This window comes from Ranitomeya variabilis, chromosome 4 (genome assembly GCF_051348905.1).
Source record: "Ranitomeya variabilis isolate aRanVar5 chromosome 4, aRanVar5.hap1, whole genome shotgun sequence".
NCBI lineage: Eukaryota > Metazoa > Chordata > Amphibia > Anura > Dendrobatidae > Ranitomeya > Ranitomeya variabilis.
Genome location: NC_135235.1, coordinates 121,465,505 through 121,485,559, shown reverse-complemented (window position 1 = coordinate 121,485,559; position 20,055 = coordinate 121,465,505). Strand labels below are relative to the sequence as shown.

At 47.0% G+C, this 20,055-nt stretch overlaps 1 long non-coding RNA gene across 2 annotated transcripts in view; it reads left to right on the top strand.

Moving 5' to 3' along the window:
* LOC143768483 (uncharacterized) overlaps nucleotides 1-20,055 on the top strand; it is a 60,143-nt gene that overhangs the window by 23,462 nt on the left and 16,626 nt on the right. Inside the window, exon 1 of one of the 2 annotated variants that reach the window (XR_013213885.1) lies at nucleotides 9,583-9,627. The exons of the other annotated variant lie outside the window; for it this stretch is intronic. This is a non-coding gene — a long non-coding RNA (uncharacterized LOC143768483). Of the gene's footprint in view, nucleotides 1-9,582; nucleotides 9,628-20,055 lie in introns of those variants that run through there. 2 annotated transcript variants of the gene reach the window in all.

The window sequence follows — 20,055 nt, the reverse complement described above, 5'->3', positions numbered from 1 at the left end:
GGGAAAAAATTCCAAGTGCGGTGAAATTGCAAAAAAAGTGCAATCCCACACTTGTTTTTTGTTTGGCTTTTTTGCTAGGTTCACTAAATGCTAAAACTGGCCTGCCATTAAGATTCTCCATGTCATTACGAGTTCCTAGACACCTAACATGTCTGGGTAATTTTTTAACTAAGTGGTGAAAAAAAAATTCAAACTTTGCTAAAAAGAAATACTCCATTTTCCGATACCCGTAGCGTCTCCATTTTTCATGATCTGGGGTCGGTTGAGGGCTTATTTTTTGCGTGCCGAGCTGGTGTTTTTAATGATACCATTTTAGTGCAGATACGTTCTTTTGATCGGCCGTTATTGCATTTTCATGCAATGCCGCGGCGACGAAAAAAACGTAATTCTGGTGTTTCGAATTTTTTTCTCGCTTTGCTGTTTAGCGATCAGGTTAATGCTTTTTTCTATTGATAGATCGGGCAATTCTGAACGCGGCGATACCAAATATGTGTAGGTTTGATTTTTTTTTTTTTATTGATTTATTTTGAATGGGGCGAAAGGGGGGTGATTTAAACTATTATTTTTTTTTTTATTTTTTTCACATTTTTTTTAACTTTTTTATTTTTTACTTTTGCCATGCTTCAATAGCGTCCATAGGAGGCTAGAAGCTGGCACACCTCGACCGCCTCTGCTACATAGCAGCGATCATCAGATCGCTGCTATGCAGCAGAAATGCAGGTGTGCTATGAGCGCCGACCACAGGGTGGCGCTCATAGCTAGCCGGGATCAGTATCCATGGTTACAATGCAGAAGCACCGCTGACCCCCGATCATGTGACGGGGGTCAGCAATGTGCTCATTTCCGGCCGCCCGGCCGGAAGCGGTAGTTAAATGCCTCTGTCTGTGTTTGACAGTGGCATTTAACTAGTTAATAGTTCAAAACAGCTGACATGTCCCGGCTTTGATGCGGCTCACCGCCGGAGCCCGCATCAAAGCGGTGGTTCTGACCTCGGACGTACTATCCCGTCTGAGGTCAGAAAGGGGTTAATTTTATTTTTTTATTTTTCCATCCAAAAAGATTTCCGTTTGTTTTGCAGTGGATTTGTACAGATTACAGGTGACTTTAAAAGTGGAAGAAATTCTAAAATGTTTCTTTTAATATCCACTGTAAGTCCTGTTTTACCTTATTTTATTTAAATAATTTTAGTTCTATAAAACTAAGAGAAGAGACTGCAATCTGCTCATGGTCGTTTATTTCATGCCGGTGCCCTTATGCTGATTTATTGACAGATTATGAAGTTCTGAATTTCTTGTTTTCAACTTCCCCAGTGGACTCGATCAGGAGAGAAGTGGTCATCGGTGACAGCAGTAAGGGGTTATTCCTGGTTCTGCTACATCCGCCTTCTGGAGTAATAACGGTGTCTACGTTTATGACCTAGAAGAAGCCAATGTATTAATATAAGGTTCCCCATTGCCAAGAATTACATGTATAGCATTATAATGGAGGTTATACTGTTTAGTGTAGGCTCAATAACATTTACCCATTTTATGGGGTCTGCGAGTCCTTCTCCTTCTGGGATAGGATCTCCTGCTTTTCTTGTGAGAAGCCATGATGTCTTGATGGTACCAGGCGGGTTGCTAATAACTTGTGGGCTGCCAGTAGAATGTCCTACACCCTGAGGCCATTATGACAGGTAGAACGCTCTCTCATTACCTAGTAGCTGTGAGGTCACCTGTATGATGTGAGGGAATGTTGGCTAGATAGGGTTGGCCGCTCTGTTTGTGAATGTGGTGGGGGGCATGGTTCATTAACCGAATTGCTCAAGTAAAAAGATTAAATTATATATATATATATATCACACACAGTATATACAGTGGGGCAAAAAAGTATTTAGTCAGTCAGCAATAGTGCAAGTTCCACCACTTAAAAAGATGAGAGGCGTCTGTAATTTACATCATAGGTAGACCTCAACTATGGGAGACAAACTGAGGAAAAAAAATCCAGAAAATCACATTGTCTGTTTTTTTAACATTTTATTTGCATATTATGGTGGAAAATAAGTATTTGGTCAGAAACAAACAATCAAGATTTCTGGCTCTCACAGACCTGTAACTTCTTCTTTAAGAGTCTCCTCTTTCCTCCACTCATTACCTGTAGTAATGGCACCTGTTTAAACTTGTTATCAGTATAAAAAGACACCTGTGCACACCCTCAAACAGTCTGACTCCAAACTCCACTATGGTGAAGACCAAAGAGCTGTCAAAGGACACCAGAAACAAAATTGTAGCCCTGCACCAGGCTGGGAAGACTGAATCTGCAATAGCCAACCAGCTTGGAGTGAAGAAATCAACAGTGGGAGCAATAATTAGAAAATGGAAGACATTCAAGACCACTGATAATCTCCCTCGATCTGGGGCTCCACGCAAAATCCCACCCCGTGGGGTCAGAATGATCACAAGAACGGTGAGCAAAAATCCCAGAACCACGCGGGGGGACCTAGTGAATGAACTGCAGAGAGCTGGGACCAATGTAACAAGGCCTACCATAAGTAACACACTATGCCACCATGGACTCAGATCCTGCAGTGCCAGACGTGTCCCACTGCTTAAGCCAGTACATGTCCGGGCCCGTCTGAAGTTTGCTAGAGAGCATTTGGATGATCCAGAGGAGTTTTGGGAGAATGTACTATGGTCTGATGAAACCAAACTGGAACTGTTTGGTAGAAACACAACTTGTCGTGTTTGGAGGAAAAAGAATACTGAGTTGCATCCATCAAACACCATACCTACTGTAAAGCATGGTGGTGGAAACATCATGCTTTGGGGCTGTTTCTCTGCAAAGGGGCCAGGACGACTGATCCGGGTACATGAAAGAATGAATGGGGCCATGTATCGTGAGATTTTGAGTGCAAACCTCCTTCCATCAGCAAGGGCATTGAAGATGAAACGTGGCTGGGTCTTTCAACATGACAATGATCCAAAGCACACCGCCAGGGCAACGAAGGAGTGGCTTTGTAAGAAGCATTTCAAGGTCCTGGAGTGGCCTAGCCAGTCTCCAGATCTCAACCCTATAGAAAACCTTTGGAGGGAGTTGAAAGTCCGTGTTGCCAAGCGAAAAGCCAAAAAAATCACTGCTCTAGAGGAGATATGCATGGAGGAATGGGCCAACATACCAACAACAGTGTGTGGCAACCTTGTGAAGACTTACAGAAAACGTTTGACCTCTGTCATTGCCAACAAAGGATATATTACAAAGTATTGAGATGAAATTTTGTTTCTGACCAAATACTTATTTTCCACCATAATATGCAAATAAAATGATAAAAAAACAGACAATGTGATTTTCTGGATTTTTTTTACTCAGTTTGTCTCCCATAGTTGAGGTCTACCTATGATGTAAATTACAGACGCCTCTCATCTTTTTAAGTGGTGGAACTTGCACTATTGCTGACTGACTAAATACTTTTTTGCCCCACTGTATATGGAATATTAAATTCTCCTAATAATGCCCCCGAAGGTCTTATGACCTGGTGATCCACACACTATGTGAAATAAATTGGAAATAAAAACATGCATAGAAAATAAATAAAACCCAAAACAAAAATAAATAAATAAAAAAACCTGCTAATCAAAATCACTGTTACCCAATCACCCAATCCCTTTGTGGTTATAAAAAAACAAAAAAAAACAAATCTTTTTACACTTTTTGGGTTTGTGCACACATTTTGGATTTGGCTGCGGATTCGCAGCAGTTTTCCATGCGTTGTACAGTACCATGTAAACCTATGGAAAACCAAAACCGCATGGAAACGCTGCGGTTTATTTTCCGTAGCATGTCAATTCTTTGTGCGGAATCCGCAGCGATTTACACCTGCTCTATAATTGGAATCCGAAGGTGTAAAACCGCATGTGAAAACCGCACAAAAACTGCCGTAAATCCATGGTTAATCCGCAGGTAATCCCCAGGTAAAACGCAGGGCGTGTTACCTGCGGATTTTTCAAATTCTGCGCGGAATAATCCGCACATGAATCCGCAACGTGTGCACATAGCCTTTATTTTGTTCCTGCTCTTTTAACAAAAGCTGTAACTTTATTTTTCCATCAACAAAGCCATTTGAGCTATGGATTATTGATTGACGCCGTTCATTTTATCATATCATCTACCGAAAAACAAAGGAAATAATTCAATGCGATAAAATGGTGAAAAACATGATATTCTGAACTCGTTTTTTGGGTTTTGTCTTTACAGCGTTCATTGTGTTGTAAAAATGACCTGGGAACCGAGGTCAGTAGGTCAGTGTGCTCTAGGTCAGTATTATTATGGTGATAGCAAACTTCCTTTTTATTTTTTTAAAGTGAACAAAAATTCAGAAGTTTGTAGAAAATAATGTGTTTTTTTTGTCACCAAACTGATGTTTGCAATGATACTATTTTGGGGAAGAAAGGAAAAAACCTGTAATTCTGGCGTTTTTATTTTTTTTGTTTTTTTGTTCACTAATCAGGTTAATTAATTTCACATTTTTGATAGGTGAGTTTTATGAATGCATTAATACCAAATGTTAATTTATTTATTTTTATAGTAATATTACTAGCCTTTTAATTAATTAAACAAAGATCAAAGTGAGGGTAGGTTCACACGAGCATCTAAAAAAACATTCAAATTTGTTTTTACAGCAGCAGCTATTAATTATTTACAAGACCCTTTACACTTTCTTTTTTACAGAATTACAATGTATCCATAAAAATTGAATGCTACACTGTGGCTCCGCACGGCGTCAGTATTTTTTCACACCCATAGATTAGAACAGTAGAGTCTCCTTCGATTTGCAGACTAAACTCGTGTTTGTCGCCATTTTTTCACACACAGATTCGGTCAGTGAAAAAAATTGCTCATCTGCTCTGCCCCGTTGAATAATATTGGTTTGAATGCTGTCTGCTTTTTTCATACACAGAATACTATTCTAAGACTGAAAATATGGTTGTGTGAACGTATCCTCAGGGCCGCCATCAGGGCACTACTGCTCTGAATGGCGTATGGAGCCCGGTGAACAGAGGGGGCTCAGATCGGGCCCTCTCTCTTCTGCTCACCGGGCCCCAGCTGCAGGATTCTGTGGGTGCAGTCCGAGACGCAGGTTCAGTTAAACTCTATTGCGGGCCCGCACGGCAATAGTTAAAAGCCGCCAGCCAATAGGAGGCTGGCAGCTGATGTCAGCACACACGTTACCGGCGTATGACATCATTGTCATTCGCTGGCGAGTCCCTTCTTGAAATGCCTGGCTTGGACATCGCCACAGGTACGCGGACAGGTAAGGAGAAAGTGTTTTTTTTATTATTATTTTTATTGAAAGCGGCAGCCTCAAGATGTTTGTGCAGCAAGATGGAGCCACATGGAACATTTGTCGTCTTCCTGCCCCATCTGTCTCCTTCCTGCATCATGATCCTGCACCATGTGAGATGGTGGAGGATGGAAACACATGGCGCAGGATGGAAACAGATGGGGCACGATGGAGACACATGGTGCAGGATGGAGACGGATGGTGCAGGATCATGGGCAGGATGGAGACATGGGGCAGGATGTACACAGATGGGGCAGGAACATGGGGCAAGATGGAGACAGATGAGGCAGGATGGAGACAGATGAGGCAGGATGGAAACAGATGGGGCAGGATGGAGACACATGGAGCAGGATCATGGGGCTGGATGAAGATAGATAGGGAGGGATGGAGATAGATAGGGAGGAATAGAGACAGATGGAGCAGGAACATGGGGCAAGATGGAGACACATAGTGCAGTATCATGGGGCAGGATGGAGATATGGTGCAGGATGAAGACACGTGGTGCAGTATCATGGGCAGGATGGAGACAGATAGGGAGGTATGGAGATAGATGGGGCAGGATGGAGACATCTGGAGCAGGATCATGGGGAAGGATGGAGATACACGGTGCAGGATCTTGGGGCAGGATAGAGATGGGGCACATATATAACAAGATGAGGTCCAGGATAAGCAACATCTACACCAGAATGGAGCCAAGATGAGGGACATATACCAGGATTGGTAACATATATGAGGATTGGGGACATATATACCAGGATGAGCCCAGGATAGGGAACATGCAGTATATACCTATATACCTGGATAGATCCAGGATGGGGAACATATTTCCCTGGATTGGGAGCATATATGTCAGGATGGGGCCAGGTTGAGGGACATAAATACCAGAATGAACCCAGGATAGGGGACATTACTGTATAATGCTGAAAGGGGGAAACACATATTTCCTTCTAGGATTTAGAATGCTATGAGGGCCCATACATCTGACCAACATGCTGGGAAGCCCTGGTCCAAATGTTGCAACAGTGTCCATTGCACTCTATGCCACTGTTATTTAGGTTTATTATATTTTTCTCTTATGGGCCAAGGACTAACAGCCATATAGTTGCTAACTACCTGTCTGTTGTGCCCGGAGCCCATCTGGGAGGTCACATACCACTCCTGTAATCGATTCTGCTGTTTCCATTGGCATCATATAGACAGAGCAGCTGCTTTTCTTCTGCTCAGTTGATGGGCCGTGGCGTGACTGCTGATGTCATGCTGATAGACAGTCTGATCCCCGCTGTCTAACTAGGGGGAGCTGGGTGTCAATCGGCATGACATCAGCAGTCTCACCTAGTTGACAGAGCAGCTCCAAACAGAAGCAGCTACTATGTTGATGTGAAGCAGCAGAATCGCCCGGAGTGGTCTGTGATCTCTGAGCTGTCGCCAGTCAGATCTTAGGCAAAAAAATTACTTGGTACTCAGTATTTGAAAAAAATGATTCCTTCTTTATTGTACATCCAGACCAAATAGATTAAATTAAGTGTATGTGCACACGATGCGGAAAACGCTACAGATTACAATGTAAACCTATGGGAAACAAAAAAACGCTGTGCACATGCTGCGGAAAAAAATGCTCGGAAATGCAGCGGTTTACATTCCGCAGCATGTCACTTCTTTCTGCGGATTCCGCAGCGGTTTTACAGCTGCTCCTATAGAACACCGCAGTTGTAAAACCGCAGTGAAATCCGCAGGAAAATTGCAGTAAATCCGCTCTAAATTCGCAATAAATTTGCAGCAAAAACGCAGCGTTTTTGCCCTGCAGATTTATCAAAATTGCTGCGGAAAAATCCGCAGTGGACCATTATACGTGTGCACACAGCCTAAACGTTTTCGGTCCCTCATAGGACATTCATCAGCATTTCCTTATTGCAGATAACTAGAGTATACATAAAATAGAAAAAGAAAACAAGACAAGATCAACAATATGTCGTGGAATACAAAATACATGGGAAAATGTTAGTATGATTCCACTTGTCAAACGATTTGACGCGATAGGAGATGACAGAAGATATTCTATCCAAGGGTGCTTACAGTGAACAAGAAGTAATAAAAACTGTTTCAGGGCTGTCCCACACGTCCAGATAATTCCGGTACCGGAATAAATCGGTACCGGAGTTATCCGTGTCCGTGTGCCTGGGAACTCACGGAGGCCATACGTGCGGCACACCACACGTGTGGTACCCACTCTGCATGGTGCTGAAGCTGCGATTCATATCCTCTCTGCAGTAGCGTTTGCTGCAGAGAAAATATGAAGAATAGTGTTAAAAATAAAGATTTAGGTGTCCGCCGCCCCCCCACCCCCTGTGCGCCCCCCCCGCTGGTCAGAAAATACTTACCCGGGTCCCCCGTCGGCTGTCGCTCCTTCCTGGTCTGGCCGCGGCTTCTCCTGCATGCGGTCACGTGGGGCCGATCATTTACAGTCATGAATATGTGGCTCCACCCCCCATAGGGGCGGAGCCGACTATTCATGATTGTAAATGATCGGCCCCACGTGACCGCATACAGTAGGAGGCGCGGCCAGACCAGGAAGGAGCGAGGGAGCGGGTAAGTATTTTCTGACCAGCGGGGGGGCGCACAGGGGGTGGGGGGGCGGCGGACACATGGATCTTTATTTTTAACACTATTCTTCATATTTTCTCTATAGCAAACGCTGCTACAGGGAAGATATGAATACCGGCTTCAGCACCACGTGGGGGGGACAGCGCTTACTGTAGCGCTGTCTCCGGCACGCCACACGGACCCCAGACGGAGAATGTCCGTGTGAGGTCCGTGTTTTACGCGGACCCATTGACTCTATTGGGTCCGTGTAAAACGTGCGCTCCCACGAACACTGACATGTCTCCGTGTTTGGCACACGGAGACACGGTCCGCAAAAAATCAATGACATCTGAACAGATGCATTGATTTTTATGGGTCTACGTGTGTCAGTGTCTCCGGTACGTGAGGAAACTGTCACCTCACGTACCGGAGCCACTGACGTGTGAAACCGGCCTCAGTAAAAGTAATGTGAACTAGGTGTGGAAGCATGGAAGTACCTGGAAAAGAAACACTTTGTTATAATATCGCGGTTGAAGAAAGTGAATCCACAGTTAACAGTTTTGTGCTGTAAGGGCTCATTTCCACTGGCGAGAGACAAATCAGTCCGTAATCTGGACCGAAAAAAGGGATGTAGCGTATGCGATTGTCATGCGATTGTCATGCGAGTGCAATGCGATTTTTAATCGCACCATCCGTTTTACATCCGTATGACATCCGTATGCAATCCGTTTTTTTTCTCTGCAACTATTTTTAAAAAGTCATTTACAGGACCATGGACAGTGTTCTAGGCCACAGAATGGTGATGCATCTGTAAAAAACGGACGGAATACGGATGGTCCGTATTCCGTCCGTTTTTTTTCTCGCACCCATTGACTTGCATTGGCGAGTCTCGTCCGAGACTCGCAGCAAATCGCAGCATGCTGCGATTTTATTCTCAGTCCGATTTCGGCTGAGAAAAAAATCGCAAATGAAAAGACACCTATTGAATAACATTGGTCCGAGTGCAATCCGATTTTTTATCGGATTGCACTCGTCTGTTTTCCTCGCCAGTGGAAATGAGCCCTAAGGCCGGTTTCACACGTCAGTGGCTCCGGTACGTGAGGTGACAGTTTCCTCCCGTACCGGAGACACTGACACACGTAGACCCATAAAAATCAATGCATCTGTTCAGATGTCATTGATTTTGTGCGGACCGTGTGCGGACCGTGTCTCCGTGTGCCAAACACGGAGACATGTCAGTGTTCGTGGGAGCGCACGGATTACACGGACCCAATAGAGTCAATGGGTCCGTGTAAAACACGCACCTCACACGGACATTCTCCGTCTGGGGTCCGTGTGGCGTGCCGGAGACAGCGCTACAGTAAGCGCTGTCCCCCCCCACATGGTGCTGAAGCCGCCATTCATATGTTCCCTGTAGCAGCGTTTGCTACAGAGAAAATATGAATGATAGTGTTTAAAATAAAGATCCATGTGTCCGCCGCCCCCCCACCCCCTGTGCGCCCCCCCCGCTGGTCAGAAAATACTTATCCGGGTCCCCCGTCGGCTGTCGCTCCTTCCTGGTCTGGCCGCGCCTCCTACTGTATGCGGCCGATTACACTCATGAATATGTGGCTCCACCTCCAATAGGGGCGGAGCCGCCTATTCATGAGTGTAAATGAGCGGCCCCACGTGACCGCATACAGTAAGCCGCGGCCAGACCAGGAAGGAGCGACTGCCGACGGGGGATCCGGGTGAGTATTTTCTGACCAGCGGGGGGGGCGCACAGGGGGTGGGGGGGCGGCGGACACATGGATCTTTATTTTAAACACTATTCTTCATATTTTCCCTGCAGCAAACGTTGCTGCAGGGATGATATGAATCGCAGCTTCAGCACCATGCAGAGTGGGTACCACACGCTCCGTGTGGTACCCACTCGCCATACGGGCGGCACACGTGTGCCGCAGGTATGGCCTCCGTGAGTTCCCAGGCACACGGACACGGATAACTCCGGTACCGATTTATTCCGGTACCGGAATTATCTGGACGTGTGGGACAGCCCTAAGACTGAAAATATGGTTGTGTGAACGTATCCTCAGGGCCGCCATCAGGGCACTACTGCTCTGAATGGCGTATGGAGCCCGGTGAACAGAGGGGGTCCACATCGGGCCCCCTCTCTTCTGCTCACCGGGCCCCAGCTGCAGGATTCTGCAGGATTCTGCGGGTGCAGTTACTCAACCTGCGTCCGAGACGCAGGTTCAGTTAAACTCTATTGTGGGCCCGCACGGCAATAGTTAAAAGCCGCCAGCCAATAGGAGGCTGGCAGCTGATGTCAGCACACACGTTACCGGCGTATGACATCATTGTCATTCGCTGGCGAGTCCCCGCTTGAAATGCCTGGCTTGGACATCGCCACTGGAACGCGGCCAGGTAAGGAGAAAGTGTTTTTTTATTATTATTTTTATTGAAAGCGGCAAGCCTCAAAATGTTTGTGCAGCAAGATGGAGCCACATGGAACATTTGTCTTCTTCCTGCCCCATCTGTCTCCTTCCTGCATCATGATCCTGCACCATGTGAGATGGTGGAGGATGGAAACACATGGCGCAGGATGGAAAGAGATGGGGCACGATGGAGACACATGGTGCAGGATGGAGACATGAGGCAGGATGTACACAGATGAGGCAGGATGGAGACACATGGTGCAGGATGGAGACGGATGGTGCAGGATGGAGACACATGGAGCAGGATCATGGGGCTGGATGAAGATAGATAGGGAGGGATGGAGACAGATAGGGAGGAATAGAGACAGATGGGGCAGGAACATGGGGCAAGATGGAGACACATAGTGCAGTATCATGGGGCAGGATGGAGATATGGTGCAGGATGCTGACACGTGGTGCAGTATCATGGGGCAGGATGGAGACAGATAGGGAGGTATGGAGATAGATGGGGCAGGATGGAGACACCTGGAGCAGGATCATGGGGAAGGATGGAGATACACGGTGCAGGATCTTGGGGCAGGATAGAGATGGGGCACATATATAACAAGATGAGGTCCAGGATAAGCCACATCTATACCAGAATATGGCCAAGATGAGGGACATATACCAGGATTGGTAACATATATATGAGGATTGGGGACATATATACCAGGATGAGCCCAGGATTGGAGGCATATATACCAGGATGGATCCAGGATAGGGAACATACAGTATATACCTATATACCTGGATAGGTCCTGGATGGGGAACATATTTCCCTAGATTGGAAGCATATATGTCAGGATGGGGCCAGGATGAGGGACATAAATACCAGAATGAACCCAGGATAGGGGACATTACTGTATAATGTTGAAAGGGGGGGGGACGGACACATATTTCCTTATAGGATTTAGAATGCTATGAGGGCCCATACATCTGACCAACATGCTGGGAGGCCCTGGTCCAAATGTTGCAACAGTGTCCATTGCACTCTATGCCACTGTTATTTAGGTTTATTATATTTTTCTCTTATGGGCCAAGGACTAACAGCCATATAGTTGCTAACTACCTGTCTGTTGTGCCCGGTGCCAATCTCTACTGGCCCTGGGAGGTCACATACCACTCCTGTAATCGATTCTGCTGTTTCCATTGGCATTAACCCTTATAACTCCGTCACAAAAAAAAATTTTGGTTCCAAAATTGTACTGATGTAAAGTAGACATGTGGGAAATGTTACTGAGGGCTGTCCCACACGTCCAGATAATTCCGGTACCGGAATAAATCGGTACCGGAGTTATCCGTGTCCGTGTGCCTGGGAACTCACGGAGGCCATACCTGCGGCACACGTGTGCCGCCCGTATGGCGAGTGGGTACCACACGGAGCGTGTGGTACCCACTCTGCATGGTGCTGAAGCTGCGATTCATATCATCCCTGCAGCAACGTTTGCTGCAGGGAAAATATGAAGAATAGTGTTTAAAATAAAGATCCATGTGTCCGCCGCCCCCCCACCCCCTGTGCGCCCCCCCCGCTGGTCAGAAAATACTCACCCGGATCCCCCGTCGGCAGTCGCTCCTTCCTGGTCTGGCCGCGGCTTACTGTATGCGGTCACGTGGGGCCGCTCATTTACACTCATGAATAGGCGGCTCCGCCCCTATTGGAGGTGGAGCCACATATTCATGAGTGTAATCGGCCGCATACAGTAGGAGGCGCGGCCAGACCAGGAAGGAGCGACAGCCGACGGGGGACCCGGATAAGTATTTTCTGACCAGCGGGGGGGGCGCACAGGGGGTGGGGGGGCGGCGGACACATGGATCTTTAGTTTAAACACTATCATTCATATTTTCTCTATAGCAAACGCTGCTACAGGGAACATATGAATGGCGGCTTCAGCACCATGTGGGGGGGACAGCGCTTACTGTAGCGCTGTCTCCGGCACGCCACACGGACCCCAGACGGAGAATGTCCGTGTGAGGTGCGTGTTTTACACGGACCCATTGACTCTATTGGGTCCGTGTAATCCGTGCGCTCCCACGAACACTGACATGTCTCCGTGTTTGGCACACGGAGACACGGTCCGCACACGGTCCGCACAAAATCAATGACATCTGAACAGATGCATTGATTTTTATGGGTCTACGTGTGTCAGTGTCTCCGGTACGGGAGGAAACTGTCACCTCACGTACCGGAGCCACTGACGTGTGAAACCGGCCTAAGAGAAATTACCAGTTTTGTGCTGTAGGGAAAATAACCTTCCTGAAATTATCTTAGTAAGGGCTCTTTCACACGTCCTGATATTTCCGGTACCGGGAAAAACCGGTACCAGAGATATCCGTGTCGGTATGTCCGTGTGCTCAAGTGGCACATACGTGCGGCATCCGTGTGCCGCCCGTGTGCCCCCTGAGGACCACACGGACCGTGCAGGAGAGACAGCGCTACACTAAGCGCTGTCCCCCCGCATGTGGTGCTGAAGGCAGAATTCATCTGTTCTTCCCCGCCGGAGAGAAGAGATGATAGATCTTTCTTTTTTTTTGTCTGGGGGGGGGGTGAAAAATAAAGTTTGCATGTGCCCCCGCGTCCCCCCCCCCCCCCAGTGCGCCGCCTGGCCTCTTGCCGCAGAAATACTCACCCGGCCAGCTCCTGCGATGTCTCCTGTGTCCTCTCTGCGCTGCCAGCTTCTCCTGTGTGAGCGGTCACGTGGTTACAGTCAGTGAATAATCCCTGACTGTAATGAGCGGTCCCACGTGACCGCTCACACAGGAGAAGCTGGCAGCGCAGAGAGGACACAGGAGACATCGCAGGAGCTGGCCGGGTGAGTATTTCTGCGGCAAGAGGCCAGGCGGCGCACTGGGGGGGGGGGGGGGGGGGACGCCGGGGCACATGCAAACTTTATTTTTCACCCCCCCCCCCCAGACAAAAAAAAAGAAAGATCTTTCATCTCTTCTCTCCGGCGGGGGAGAAGAGATGAATTCCGCCTTCAGCACCACACGCGGGGGGGACAGCGCTTAGTGTAGCGCTGTCTCTCCTGCGGGCGGTACGTGCACACGGAGGAGAGTGCACACTGATCTCCGTGTGCACGTGTGCTGTCCGTATTGTGGTCCGTGCTGCCGGTGGAAAACGGACATGTCGACGTGTTTTCAGCACGGACATACGGTCCGTGTGAAAACACGCACATGTGCATAGACCCATTCATTTGAATGGGTCTACGTGTGTCAGTGTCTCCGGTACGTGAGAAAACTGTCACTACACGTACCGGAGACACTGACGTGTGAAAGAGGCCTAAGAAAGGGTTAATGGCAGTTATGCTGTGACTAGTGACATTAAGGTAATTTTAAAAATAATTATGAGAAGTAGATACCTGGATGTCATATGAAATTATGGGAATAAAGGCGGCTGTATGCAGTCTGGTGATGGTAATGCCAACTGTAGGAACTGAAAGGGTAAGGAAATCAAGGTATATATGAAACACCTTACATGATTACTGCCTGTCAGATCTTAGCCACGTGAGAAAACAATAAAATTGTCCCAGATAACCCCATGAAGGTTTTGCTCAGATATTACAGATTTGTTGCAGGTTCTTGGTGTGGACTTCACGCCAAGTATCATGGAAAATGTAGATTACAATATATGTGGATGAAGTTGCTATCTACATATGTAAGCTAAGACCTCATTCACAAGTCAGCGATTTCTCACATGCACAAAAATAGTCTGATTTCCCTCAGTGCTGGATCAGATTTTCCTCAGTGTTTGGTCAGTGTGTCAGCTTTTACCATCAGAGTTTCATCATTTTTTTCTTATATGAAAAAAAAAGTCTGATGTGCTGTCTGATTTTTTTTAAGTGACCCATAGAATTTGATTGGCAAGTGTGATCACTGACTTGGACCAAACTCAAACATGTCTCCTAGATTTGGTGTGGACCTCTCTGTCCCAAAAAATATACAGCCACGAGAAAAGTCATTAGACCAGGGTCACACTATTGTATATTCTCTCATGCGAGATAATCGGGACAATCAGGGCCGCCATCAGGGCATTACTGCCCTTACTGGATTATGGGGCCCGATAAGCAGAGGGGGCCAGCATCGGGTCCCCTCTCTTCTGCTCATTGGCCCCCAGCGGCAGGATTCAGTAAATGAACCTGTGTTCGAAACCAAGACACAGGTTCAGTTAAACTCTATTGCCGTGGGGGCCTGAATGGCAATAGTTAAAAGCCCCAACCAATCAGAGGCTGGCAGCTGACGTCAGCGCACACGTCGCTGGCATATGACGTCATTGTCATTCGCCAGTGAGTCCGTGCTTGAAATGCCTGGAGGGAACATCGCCGCTGGAGCGTGAGGAGAACGTTTTTATTTTTTATTTTTATTAATAGTGGCAATCCACAAATATGTTTCGACAGCACATGTTTCTCCATCCTGCCTCATCTGTCTCCTTCCTGCCCCATGATCCTGCAGTATGTCATCATGGGGCAGGATGGAGACAGATGGGGCACGATGGAGACAGATGGTGCAGGATGGAAACACATGGGGCAGGATGGAGACAGATGGGGCACGATGAAGACAGATGGGGCACGATGGAGACACATGGTGCAGGATGGAAACACATGGGGCAGGATGGAGACATGAAGTAGGATGTAGACACATGGAGCAGGATCATGGGGCAAGATGGACACAGATGAGGCATGATGGAGACACGTGGGGCAGGAAGGAGACACGTGGGGCAGGAAGGAGACACATGGGGCAGGAAGGAGACACATGGGGCAGGAAGGAGACACATGGGGCAGGATGGAAACACATGGGGCAGGATGGAAACACATGGGGCAGGATGGAGACATGGGGCAGGATGGAGATATGAGGCAGGATGTAGACACATGGAGCAGGAGCATGGGGCAGGATGGAGACAGATGAGGCACAATGGAGAAACATGGGGCAGGATGGGGACATGGGGCAGGATGGACACAGATGGGGAAGGATGGAGACAGATGGGGCAGGATGGAGACATGGGGCAGGATGGAGACATGGGGCAGGATAGAGACATGGGGCAGGATGGAGACATGGGCAGGATGTAGACACATGGAGCACGATCATGAGGCAGGATGGAGACAGATGGTGCAGGATGGAGATATGGGGCAGGATAGAAACACATGGGTCAGGATTAGTGTTGAGCATTCCGATGCTGCAAGTATCGGGTATCGGCCGATACTTGCTGTATCGGAATTCCGATACCGGGATTCCGATACTCTTGTGGTATCGGGTATCGGGTATCGGAACAACATTTTATTTTAATTCTCTCTTTTACACATTTTAACATTGTTAAAATGTGTAAAAGAGAGAATTAAAATAAAAAATATCGCTATACTCACCTGTCCGACGCAGCCGGGACCTCAGCGCAGGAACCGGCAGCGTTGTTTGTTTAAAATTCCCGCTTTTACATGGTTACGCGAACTCCCGGCTTGTGATTGGTCAGGGCGCCCATGTTGCCGGGCCGCGGACCAATCACAGCAAGCCGTGACGAAAATACGTCACGGCTTGCTGTGATTGGTCCGCGTCCCGGCAACATGGCCGCCATTAACCAATCACAAGCCGTGACGTCACGGGAGGCTGGACTTGCGCGCTTTTGAAAAAGCGCGCGTGTCCAGCCTCCAGTGACGTCCCGGCTTATGATTGGTTGCGCCGCGATCAACCAATCACAAGCCGGGAGGCTGGACACGCGCGCAATTTTAAAATGCGCGCTTGTCCTGCCTCCCGTGACGTCACGGCTTGTGATTGGTTAATGGCGGCCATGTTGCCGGGCCGCGGACCAATCACAGCAAGCCGTGACGTATTTTCGTCACGGCTTGCTGTGATTGGTCCGCGTCCCGGCAACATGGCGCCGTGACCAATCATAAGCCGGGACGTCACTGGAGGCTGGACACGCGCGCTTTTTCAAAAGCGCGCAAGTCCAGCCTCCCGTGACGTCACGGCTTGTGATTGGTTAATGGCGGCCATGTTGCCGGGACGCGGACCAATCACAGCAAGCCGTGACGTATTTTCGTCACGGCTTGCTGTGATTGGTCCGCGGCCCGGCAACATGGGCGCCCTGACCAATCACAAGCCGGGAGTTCGCGTAACCATGTAAAAGCGGGAATTTTAAACAAACAACGCTGCCGGTTCCTGCGCTGAGGTCCCGGCTGCGTCGGAGAGGTAAAGTATAGCGATATTTTTTATTTTAATTCTTTCTTTTACACATTTATATGGATCCCAGGGCCTGAAGGAGAGTTTCCTCTCCTTCAGACCCTGGGAACCATCAGGAATACCTCCGATACTTGAGTCCCATTGACTTGTATTGGTATCGGGTATCGGTATCGGATTGGATCCGATACTTTGCCGGTATCGGCCGATACTTTCCGATACCGATACTTTCAAGTATCGGACGGTATCGCTCAACACTAGTCAGGATGTAGACATGGGCAGGATGGAGATATGAGGCAGGATGTAGACACATGGAGCAGGATCATGGGGCAGGATGGAGACAGATGAGGCACAATGGAGAAACATGGGGCAGGATGGGGACATGGGGCAGGATGGACACAGATGGGGAAGGATGGAGACAGATGGGGCAGGATGAGAGAGATGGTTCAGGATCATGAGGCAGAATCGGCATGAGAAAACAATCGCAGATTGCACTAGCCCCATAGAATAACATTGTGCCGAGAGCTATCTGACAAAACATCGCATAGTACTCAGCAGTGCTATACGCCAGTGTGAGCGAGCCCTGATAGTCATAATAGGTGCAAGTTATATACGTTAAAAACACAGATAGAACTCGTATGTGAAAATCTTACATCGAAGGGCTCATTTCCACTGGCGAGAGACAAATCGGTCCGTAATCTGGACCGAAAAAACGGATGTAACGTATGCGATTGTCATGCGAGTGCAATGCGATTTTTAATCGCATCATCCGTATGACATCCGTATTACTGTCCAATTTGTACGCACCGGTGTCCTTTGAAAAGCCGGCAAATCAGTGCTGTGTACAGTAAAATCACACTGACAGGTTAGAATAGAGTAGATATATACACATAGAATAGGTATATATACATATATATGTCAGTGAGACTCCTATATATGTATATTTATATTTAATGCAGCGCAAGATAGCATTAAAGCCGCTAATTCAATTACCAGCTTTTCATTTCTCCTTCCCAAACCCGACAGGATATGAGACATGGTTTACATACAGTAAACCATGTCATATCCCCCTTTTTTTTGCATATTCCATACTACTAATGTTAGTAGTGTGTATGTGCAAAATTTCGGCGCTGTAGCTATTAAATTTAAGGGTTAAATCGCGGAAAAAATTGGCGTGGGCTCCCGCGCAATTTTCTCCGCCAGAGTAGTAAAGCCAGTGACTGAGGGCAGATATTAATAGCCTAGAGAGGGTCCATGGTTATTGGCCCCCCCGTGGCTAAAAACATCTGCCCCCAGCCACACCAGAAAAGGCACATCTGGAAGATGCGCCTATTCTGGCACTTGGCCACTCTCTTCCCACTCCCGTGTAGCGGTGGGATATGGGGTAATGAAGGGTTAATGCCACCTTGCTATTGTAAGGTGACATTAAGCCAGATTAATAATGGACAGGCGTCAATTATGACACCTATCCATTATTAATCCAATTGTATGAAAGGGTTAAAAAAACACACACACATGATTAAAAAGTATTTTAATGAAATAAACACACAAGTTGTTTTAATATTTTATTGCTCTCTCAATCCATGTGATGACCCTCGCTTGGAAAAATAATAAACCAACAATATACATACCTTCAGATGACCTGTCACGTCCCACGAGGTAATCCATCTGAAGGGGTTAAAATATTTTACAAGCAGGAGCCCTGCTATAATGCAGCTGTGCTCGTGCTTGTAAGCCCCGGGGAATGAAGGAAATGTAGGTCAATGACCTATAGTTACCTTCAGTCGCGGTGATTCGCCCTCTACTGGATGTCCTCATGAACTGCAGCCTGGGAACTTTTTCCCACGCTCCAGGTCATATGAGGACATCCACCAGGGGGCGCATCACCGCGACTGAAGGTAACTATAGGTCATTGACCTACATTTCCTTCATTCCCCGGGGCTTACAAGCACGAGCACAGCTGCATTAGCAGGGCTCCTGCTTGTAAAATATTTTAACCCCTTCAGATGGATTACCTCGTGGGATGTGACAGGTCATCAGAGAGGGTATGTATATTGTTGGTTTATTATTTTTCCAAGCGAGGGTCTTCACATGGATTGAGAGAGCAATAAAATATTAAAACAACCTGTGTGTTTATTTCATTAAAATACTTTTTAATAATGTGTGTGTGTTTTTTTAACCCTTTCATACAATTGGATTAATAATGGATAGGTGTCATAATTGTACTCTCCCCTGTCACCAGTATATAGCTCCTCCAGACTCCCCCCCGTCACCAAATTCTTCCCCCCCCCCCCCCATCTTCAGCTCTATGAGCAGTGTAGTTTATCAATGCAGTTTAGCACTTTTGAAGTTAAGACTCTAATAAAAAAAACAAATTTGGGCTGTCTTAGTAATGTGATCCCTCCTTATTTAGCATTGGTGATGCAGCAGATAAATAGAAGCAACGTATATAAAAACGCGCGGAAGCGTAGCGTTGTTTATTCAGCAGCATGTCACTTCTTTGTGCGGATTCCGCAGCGGTTTACACCTGCTCCATAATAGGAATCTGCAGGTGTAAAACCGCATGTGAAATCAGCACAAAAACCGCCAAAAAAACCCGGTAAATCCATGGCAATTCAGCAGGTAATCCGCAGTGCGAATTACCTGTGGATTTACCAAAATCACTCTGGAAAAATCTGCAGAGTAATCTGCAGCGTGTGCACATAGCCTCAAGGTAAGACACTTTTATGCTTCTCCTATTTATAATACACTGCTGTGAAGCACCAGCGAGCGACTTAACTGTACATCAGCTGTGACAATGACTAATGATGAACGCCAGACTACAACAGAGGGGATCTAGTACTATCCTCTGCTCTTCTTAGTACTTGCCATAGACAAGCCACGGAGAGATTAACCTTCACTTGGCCTCTTCCTGATATGAGCATCATGTAAATCACTGATTTAAAAGATAACAAAAAATCAAATGTGAAACATGATGTCAAATATACTGCAGAGAGTCTTTGATAGATTTTATTGGAAATGTATTTTACATTTATACCTTGTATATTTGTAAAAGTTTTGCGCTGAGAAAACCAGAGGGTAATGTCCCCTATCCTGGGTTCATTCTGGTATTTATGTCCCTCATCCTGGCCCCATCCTGACATATATGCTCCCAATCCAGGGAAATATGTTCCCCATCCTGGATCTATCCAGGTATATAGGTATATACTGCATGTTCCCTATCCTGGATCCATCCTGGTATATATGCCCCCAATCCTCATATATGTTACCAATCCTGGTATATGTCCCTCATGTTGGCCCCATTCTGGTGTAGATGTTGCTTATCCTGGACCTCATCTTGGTATATATGTTACATAGTTACATAGTTACATAGTTATTAAGGTTGAAGGAAGACTGTAAGTCCATCTAGTTCAACCCATAGCCTAACCTAACATGCCCTAACATGTTGATCCAGAGGAAGGCAAAAAAAACCCATGTGGCAAAGAGTAACTCCACCATGGGGAAAAAAATTCCTTCCCGACTCCACATACGGCAATCAGA